Source organism: Nothoprocta perdicaria, unplaced genomic scaffold (genome assembly GCF_003342845.1).
Source record: "Nothoprocta perdicaria isolate Ctin4 unplaced genomic scaffold, notPer1 scaffold_124, whole genome shotgun sequence".
Classification (NCBI taxonomy): domain Eukaryota; kingdom Metazoa; phylum Chordata; class Aves; order Tinamiformes; family Tinamidae; genus Nothoprocta; species Nothoprocta perdicaria.
In genome coordinates, this window is record NW_020454361.1 from 1798080 (window position 1) to 1807590 (window position 9511).

Below are 9511 nucleotides of genomic sequence, written 5' to 3' on the forward strand. Positions count from 1 at the left end.
GGGCGCACATCGGGCACGCGCAGCACGGAGCGCGCATGGGGCACGCGCTGCATGAGGACGAGCACGGGGCACGCGCAGCACGGGGGCGCGCACGTGGGGCTCTGCCGGCGCCCACTGTTCCGTCCCAGGCAGCAACGGCCCCCACTCTGCTGCCAGCCCAGGAGGCATCGGGGTGGGATTCACACTCGAGAGCAACGGGGCTCCAGGAGCACAAGTGGAGGCTGGACAGCTGCAATGTCCCAAATGAGCTCCCAAAAATGAGGCCCTGGACGCTCTGGATGGAAACCAGGCTGTCCCTGACTTTACCGGAGGAAACCTCTCGAACGCTGCTCTGGACACAGCGCCGCAGGCCGCTCTGCGGGTCTGCTTGTCCTGCGAGGCCGGGGCCGGCGCGGAGGGGCCGCTCGGCGTGGCCGTGGGCGGAGGTGTGAGGATTAGCAGTTAGCGGCAGGGGCTGCAATGTGCCATATGCTGCTCGGGTTATTATTAACCCAAGGGGAATACCGCTGGGAGCGAAAGACACGTTGGAGCAGGCTGGGGACGTGGGCGGCCTGGCGGCTGCTTCCCCTGTCTCCGCCACCGGTCCCCCCCGCACACACATGGCCACAGGCAAGGCGCCCCGAGTGCAATGCACGACACTTGTGCAATGAAACCCACGGGCAAGCACAGGAGTGGGAGGGTGACGAGCTGCCTGCACGGAGACCCGGCCTGGTCATGCCATGGGGACGGGTCGGGCAGCGGATGTGACAGCGCTGCCGACCGGGGATGCGGCGGGAAGGCTCTGCAGGGCTCGGCTGCGTCTCCTCCGGCGCCGCGGGGAGGCTCCCGCCACGTCTGCGTGGGTGGGGAACGGGAATCTCTGTCCCCGCGGCCCCAGCAGCCAACGGAAAAAGGGCTCAGCTCAGCGGAGGATTTCAAGCATTTTCCGCTCATTTCCTCCTCAAGAGGCAGTGGCGGGAGGGGGGCAGAGGGGCCGGAAATCTGTCCCAGTCTCCAAAGGGGAGGGCAGGACGAGTGGGCAGCCCAGCACATCCCCACGCATCCCTGCACGTCCCCACGTGGCCTGCGCTGCCTGCTAGCGAGGGGGGTGCCCCAGGAGCAGAGCGGGAGCAGGAGCAGCACGAGCTCCCCGCGCAGCCGCTCAATGGCAGCATTCACAGCCGCGGATATTAATAGCACGCAGCCCATTGCCGAGCAGTGGCAGAAAGCCCGGGGCTCCCTGCGGCCAGCAGCGCTCCCCGACAAGGAGCCCAGCATTTGCAGATGTGCACAGTGCACACAGGTGTGCAAAGTGTGCACAAGGGTGTGCGGGTGTGACGGGTGTGCACGGGTGTGCACAAGGGTGTGCTCAGCGTGCATAGATGTGCACAGCATACGCGGGTTTGCAAAGTGTGTGCAAGGGTGTGCATGTGTGCAAAGTGTGCACAAGGCTGTGCGGGTGTGCGCGGGTGTGTGGATGCACACAGCAGCATCTCTGACTAGTTGATCTCTCCAGCACAAAAACGGGAGCAGACTGGGAAGAGGAGAGCGCTGGGGCTGGAAGCGCGGAGCGGATGGGACAAGGGAGGGAAAGCGCAGAGCTTGGTGCCCAAGCGTGTGGACAGCACACAGCCTGCGGGCACGTGGTGCTTCCCAGCCAGGCTCCGGCGGAACAGGAGGTGTCCGGCCCAGCAGGGCGATGCCGGAGCTGTCGGCAGCCGAACCCAGCCCAGAGCAGCATAGGGGACTCTGCTGGCACAGAGGGAGGCATCAGTTAGCGTGGCCCAGCCTGGGAAGGGATAGGAAAAATAGAACAAAGCCGCTTTTAGACTGGCTGAATACTAGGAAAAATGTCAGGAAGGGTCGATAGTTGGTGGAGCCGCCCGCAGCTCCCTGCAGCCGGACTGCGGGGGCACCGGCTGAACGGGCCGCACTTCTCCCGAGGGGCTGCACGGGCAGGGCCGGTCCCGCAGGGAGCCCAGCGGAGCCGGCAGGGCTCATCCCTGGCGGCTGCAACGGAGCGACAGGGAGCCAGGCGGCAGGCGAGGCGCCGGAGCGTGAGCCCCCCGTGGGGCACCCGTGGGCCACAAGGCAGCCACCTGCAATGTGGGCATCTATGGGCAGCATGGGCACCCATGTGCACAGTGGGCACACATGGGCACCCGTGTGCCGTGTGGGCACCCACCTGCCGCCTGCGCCACCATCTCCCGCCAGTGCCCGGGATGCCTCCCTCCTCCTGGCTGGGTCCAGCGGGAAATCAGGATGTACCCAGTGCTCGCAGCCCTCTTCTTGGCGGGGAGAGCAGGAAGCTCCCATTGGGAGTCACTGCAAACACGGAGCAGGAGCGCGAGTGCAAAGAAAAAGATGGTTCTGGCCAAGAGAAGACAGATAGTTTCAATATCATTTTTTTTTTAACATGAGGAAAAAGGAGGGCAAAGAGGTAACGGGCACACAGAGCACCGCAGGCAGGGTGGGTAGCAGCAGCAGGATGTGCTCCGTGTTCGATCCGTGGCTCCGAGGGCGGGAAAGACACAGAGCAACTCAGAGACGCGCGCACAACAGCAGCATTCATAGGGGCCGATGTCTTGTAACAAGGGTCCTGTGTCTGGCCCAGAGCTCTAGGCAATTAAAACAGCAGCCGCAGATCGCGGGGAAACAGCAGGAATTTATCTGAGGAATCTGGATTATGTGGCAGCAGGGCAGGAAGGCTCCAGCCCCTGCCCCGCAAGGCAGCCGGGAGCGGACGCACGTTCCCTGTGCACGACGGCTCCCACTCCGCTCCCTGTGCGGGATCCTCCTCCGTTAGGAGCCAGCGGCACCAACAGCACCTGGTGCTGCTGCTACGAGAGGAACCTGGAGGGGGTGGTGAAAAACTGGGTCCCTCCAGTCCCCCCGAATCCCTGCTGTGCCGACCGGGGGAAATGGAGCGGCTGCTCCCGGGAATGGCTGCGGCTCCATTCTGGGCTCCATTCTGGACTGCCCTTAGGAAGCCAGTCCAGGGTTTATCAAGATAAATGCAAAGAAGCCGCCACAAAACAGCCAAGATGCTGATTAGCCCTGTGGAAATCCTATTCGGAGCGCGGCTCCTGGGAGCCCCTGCAGCTCCTGCGTCCGAGGGTGTCTCCGAGGGGCCTCGCTGCACCCCAGCCCAAGCCCTGTGCAGGCCCTCCCGAAAGAACCTGTCAAGTCTGAATACAAAGACTGATAAAAATACTATTTACAGAAGAATCCCAAAAGGCAGTAATGAAGCAGTTTGCTGTGGTCAGAAAGTCTGAAGGGCTGCAGGCAGCTGCCGTGCGGCCGCGGTGCCGGGGACGCCGCGCTCACCGCGGGCAGCACGGCCAGGCCCTGCGCGCGCCGCTGTGCGCGTCGCTGCGCTGGGTGTCTGCACATTCCAGCTACAGGAAGCAGGAAAACTTCCCAAGCCTGCGAGGAAATGCAGGAGGCCCCGGGAGCCGCTGTGGGCTGTGGCTCGCGGGTTACTGCAGCAGTTACAGATATTTTTACATGCAGAAGTGCTCCCCTTTGCAGGCTGAAGGCGCCTCTGGGCTCTGGCAAACAGTTTCCCCATTACCATTTATTGGAAACACAAGAGTGGTCAGGGGGGATTTTGTGGCCAAGGGGGACTTTCTTCACATGGGCTCTGTGGCTCCGGCTTTGGGGTGGTTCACATCAGCCGGTCCCTGGGCTCGTGAATCCTGCCCTGGGCCGGGAACTGGGTGAGGGAAGTGGAAGGGTTTGGTCAGCAGCTCGGCCCAAGGAACAGAAAGGCAAAAGCAGAACAAACCAGAGGCGTTCAAATTACTAAGCCAAGAATCTGACACGAGTCCTATGCCCGCCTGCATCACTGCCACGAGGGTTCCTATTAATTGCCAAGAGCACAATTAGCCGTCTGCCTCCATGAGCTGCCTAGGGAGCTGCGTTCCCGCCCGCGGCGCCCTGGGGCTCTGTGGTTCCCGCAGGGAAGGGGCCACGGAGGCAGCCCGGGAGCCACGGCAGGGCCCCACGTGGCACCGAGGGCCCCTGCGCTCCCACGGGCCTTTCGTTCACACGAGGTTTATTTCGGCGCCTGGATCCCCAGCAGAGCCCACGGGTGCTGCCGCAGCTCCCGCAGCACAGTGGGGCGGACGGAAGGACGAACCGCTCGGTTTCTCTGGAGCTCTCCTACCCGTGTGCTTTCCAGCAGGTATATTCCTGCTTAGGAAGCACCTCTCCCTCTCCTGTAGCACTACAACTAAGCACATAGTATTTCATCCTAGGCAAGCACAGGATCAACTCCCAGTGATCAGAGTGTGCCCAGCAGGAAGGACATGGAGGCCGTAACGCGGGGAAATCGGAATGTCTGAGGAACAATGGGTTTCCTTCATGAGAAATAACGAGCACGGTCTGAGCCTCCGCTTCCCGCCGGGCCGGCCGGCAGTGCCGGGACCTGCTCCCAGGAAGCCTGGGTGCCTCCTGGGAACGCGGGACGCGGGGGAGCTGCTCGGGCAGAGCGCGGCCCCCATGCAGCGGAGGGAGCAGAGCCGAACATCCCCTGCACCAAAGCCACTAGCAGCCACGTGCGGCTCTGCTCGCAGCTTCCTAGCCCTGACCAGGGTTAATGACCAGGTTTGCCAGCAGGCAGCAGTTCCACGGAGCTCCAAAGTCCGCGGGAACCCGCTCACTGCATCCGAACGCAGCACTGCCTCCTTGGAGCGGTGCCGCCTCCACATCCTGGCTGCCACTGCGGCCAGCGCAGCCTTGGGAACCCTGCACCCTGCGCACGCACAGCCCGTCCTGCGCCCGGGGTCCCCATGCTCGGGGTCCCGCCACCGGCCCCGCTCCTGCCGCGGAGCACAAACCTCTTCCTTTCAGGCAGGAGACCAGGCCCCAGTGTCTGCCTGCCCCCAAGTGACACTAGTGGTGCTGTGACACGCGGGGACGAGTCCCCAGTGTCCGTGCCCAAGGACGGGGTGAGCTGCGCCCCCGGGAGGGACACGCGGGCGGCGCCCGCAGCAGAGCGGGCAGCGTCAATCCGGCTGCGGTGACGGCGGGGGCTGCTCCCTGGGCACCGCAGCGGCACCGATGCGCCCGCCGCGGCCCCAGCTCATCACAGGATCCCGAGGAACCCTGTGGGGCAGCAGTGCCTGGTCACAGGGCGGCTGCTCCTCCCACGCCCAGAGCTGCTGCACGGCTCCGAGGGGCAGGCGCCCGCGGGGTCAGGGTGAAGGCCACGGCGGCTCCTACCCAGGCTTGACCCGCAGTTAATCAAGGAAGGGGCCAAACAACAACAAGCCCCTATAAAGACTCTCCCCACAGGCTCTTAGTCCTGGATGTGAGCTTTAGTCCTGGATGTGAGCTTTAAGCCTCCCCTCGCCTTCCCCAGGGCTCTTTAACCCTTTTCAGGAGCTCTGTTCCTGCTGCTAATCCGGTCCGGGGCAGGGACCACCCAGCCCTTCACAAAGCACCTTTTGTGCCCAGAGCTCTCAGAGCACCACAGGGTGCAGCAACCAGCAATTCAACAAGACTAGGGCCCCTTATGTTCTTCCCATAACCCCTGCCCAAATCACATGCATTTGTGCTCAGAAAGACATCATCTCAGCTTACCTGGATCGTTTTTATCTTCTAGCAGTGTGAAACACTGTAAAAGGAAAGAGAAAAAGAGCATAAATCATTCTGTTGTCTTAAGAGCAGCGCGAAGGAGGCCACGCGAGAGGCAGTGGCAGCAGGAGCGCGTTTGCTTGGCGCACAGCGGCAGCCGCTGGCAAAGGCACCGCACAGGCAACAGGGCCAGCGGGCGCGGGACGGGAGGGCAGAGGGAAGCGCAGAGGGAAGCGGTTGCCGCTCGGAGCTTCCGTGCAGCCCCGCTCTGCTCTGCTCTGCTGTGCGCCGGCCGCTGGGTGCCACTTGTGAGCCGCGCTGCCCGGAGCGCACCCGAGCCCGCCTGCATTCCCTCCAGCTCCTCTCCCCGCGCCGGCTCTGGACGCCCGGGGCCGCAGCAGCATGGAGGGTCCCGCAGCCAGTCCCCGCGCTGGGTCCCGCAGGGCACCACGGGCTCCGCTCCCCTCCTGCACCAGGCAGAGGCTCGAGGGATGCGGCTGGCCCTGGCCACGTGCAAGGGCGAGGAGGTGCCCATGTTCAACACAGTACTGAGCTGTGGGAGCGCAGGGCGCTGCCCAGCCAGCAAACCCGGCCATGGGAGACAAGAACACAGAGGGAAGGAGGCCGGGCTGCCCGGGCTGCTGCGTCCCCTTCGCGGCGCCGGGACCCTCCCCAGCCGCTCTACAGCCCTGTGGAGGCCAGATGTGCGCCCAGGGCCCTGGGGAGCATCCCAGGAATGCGGCCTTCTCGTGAGCCTGATTTTCCCACAAGTCACCCGGGACCCTTCTTCCTGCCGGGGCACTCGGCTTGGGGACAAGGCACGAGGAGCGGAGCTTAACCCGGTGGCTGCCGCCTCAGCTCCAGGCCTGGCCGCCCGCCTGGCCCTGCCCGCGGTGCCCGCGGCCCCGTGCCACATGACAGGTGCCCCTGGAAGGGAGGGCAGGAAGCTCTGCCGGCTGCTGCACTCCCCTCTGCCCATCCAGACCCTCCGGCACGGGCGGCGCAGAACACGGGCATCCTGGTGGCACCACCCCAGGAACTGCAGAGGATCAGAGAGAGGGCATTTGCACAGCCAGGTTATCACGGGGATCTCTGCTGCGTCTGCTGCTGCAGAGCTCTGCAAGCACCAGCCCTGCACCTAGCAGAGCAGATACTCGCGGAGATGCAGCACGGCCCGGCGTGCCACGAGGTGCTGCTGCTCTGAGGAGCCACAGCAAGAACGGGGTAAGGAATGCCCCTATCCTAAGGTGACTTTTGGAAATCACCTTCCATTTCCATTTCCAAGTTACCATTCCTCTTTCTTCCATTTGCATTCCAACTTTAGCATCTTCTTTTCCACAAAGTCTTCCACCCAGGCACAGCTTGACCTCATTTAGCCTGGAGAGCTCGCCAGCTGCCACCAGAGCCCTGCACATTTCTGCCCATTCGAGAAATTCTTCTGCCCCTCGGAGCAGGTAGCTGAGCAACGCGAGCGCAGGCAGAGGAGGAGAGGCAGAAAGGAGGCTGGGCGCGGGGCCGAGCACAGGGCTCAGCGGCACCAAGAGTCCGGGACGTCGCTCCCAGCACGGACGGCTCCGCTCCGCAGCGCTGGCACCTCTAGGCCCAGCCTGGCATCCGTGGAGTCTGACTCGGGGTTACTGTGGAAATAATGGAAGTGGAAATATGGGGAACTGCAAGCGGAAGAGAAGCGAAATGAAGAAGTGTCCACCAGAAACTGTGGTGCCGCCGCAAGCAGAGCGGCAGGAAGTTGGGAAGGGCCACGGCGCGTGTGCCGAGGGACGAGGGCTCCGCAGCGCCCAGCGGCCGCCCCGGCCTCGCCACTACCCCGCACGCAGATGCCACCGGGAAGGAGCTGCGGAGCTCAGTGCGCTCCTCACAGCGGAGCGCCAGGGAAAGCCCGTTGTGCACAGAGCAACCCCCGTTTTACTGCTGAACCTGCCGTTCCCGAGGAACCACCGCTTTGCTCACACCATTGGAGCAGGTCTGCCCTGCTACCTCTGCGCGGGGCACAGCCCGTCCCTCGCGGCCCATAGCCCCCATGAAACGTGCTCGGGCCGGCGCGGCGCTGCAAGGCGGCCGCTCGGAGCATGAGCAGGAAGCGGCCAAGGCGCTCGGAGCAAGAGATGGTTTCGCGGCAGCCCCTGCGCGCGGCTCTGCCCACGCCGGCCACCCGCACGCGGCCAGGCATTTCCAAAACAAGGGCCAACACAAACGCCTGCTTGGTCAGCAGAACCAGGGGCTGGCGCGGGACGGGCGCGAGGCGGCAGCGCCGGGCGAGGAGGAGCGCGGGGCACTGGATGACAGCAGCGCCCGGCACCCGGCACCAGGAGGGTTAACAGGGACCCGCAGGGCCCTCTGGAGACAGCCCAGACAAGACAGCTATTAATATTATTAATGAATTTCACAAATGTCATTTTTAGACTCAGCTATTTTGAGGATTGCATGGAAACCCTTCGGGAATAGCACACATTCCACGCTCATTTCACCACAGCACATCCACTTGCTTCATACAGTCTGGCGCACAGTATCCGTCAGAATGGGATTTCAGCATTTTTCCAACCTGAAGCTCTTCGAGCCCGTGCTGACGTTACCTGCAACACCTGGAACCTGCCACTCACACCTGCCACTAAGCTGCATCACAGCTTGCGGAGCAGCAAACGTAACACACAAAACAGTCGGTTTTAGAGGGACAGAGTTGCATCTTATTAAAAAGACAGATGAGGAATTAAACCCAAACATAAAAACAGCAGATGCAGTAAGGGCCCCTGATGCAGGAAATCAAAGCCCAGGGCCTCCGGTCTCAATTGTCCCATTGTCATTCTATTTGTGGCCGCTCTGCTGTTCCACAGTGACACAAACACAAGCAGGGCCCCAGGTGCTCTGACCTGACCCTCCCTCCGCACTTCAGTTCTGCAAACAAGACTTTCTGAAAACACAACTGCACAAAACTGCCCAGCACAACCCACCCGCGGGCAACCCAGCCTGCGGCACCTCCTCTGCAGAGGCCACTGGCCCCGCGCTGCCTCCTGCCCTGCTTCAGGGCAGCCTCCCAGGGCCTGCGGCACTCCGGGGTTCACAAATACCCGGAATAACAGTTTGGGTGCCGCTGGGTTTATGGGACGTGTCTGTGTGCGCTGCTGTGCAGGGCAGCAAGGAGGTTACTGACCGCGGACGTTCGTGCTGAGAAGAGGGAAGAGACTTGTTCTACTCATCAAAATAACTCAGATGTAGTTTGGATTTTCTCAAGCAGCAGGAGGAAACACACGCCTGGAACAGGGGCAGAGCGGGGACCAAGCACTGCAGTCACTGCCGCCGACCTGGGACGGAACAGGGACCAACCTCAAGTTGTCCCTGTGGGTTGTCCCTGTGGTGCCCAGACCCGGGTGCTGCAGGAGGAGCCGCTCCCAAGCAGTGGGTACAGGCACAGAGCTACGTTTGCACTGCCACCCGCTCGTCCAGCCCGCGTCCTCAGCTCACGCGCTCGCTCTGGCTGTGCCCATGCATGGACGTGGCCCTTCACGTGCCCACGGCGCGTTTGCTCACGTGCCGCTGTGCCCAGCCGTGCCCCGCAGCCCTCCCTATGCTGCCAGCCTGGGACACTTCAATAACACAACTCATGTATGGGGATCCATGTGGGCACATGCATCTGCACACAGGTCATGCAAAACTAACCACCCCACAGATGTGATACCCCCAAACCCAGCGGCACCACAGACCCCATTGCGGCAGAGTCGCCCCCTCACCCATCCCGGCTCCCAAGCATGGGCAGCGGGACCCAGCCCCAAATGAAGGGTGCTGGGGCCGGGGGTGCTCCCGGGGACGGCTCCTCACCTTGGCTCTCCTGAAGCAGGACCACAAGAACCGCAGCACAGGCATGATGGGGAGGGGGCTGCTCCGCGCAGAGCCCCCAGCGCCGAGCCCGGAGCGGGGCCCGGAGCGGAGCCCGGAGCGG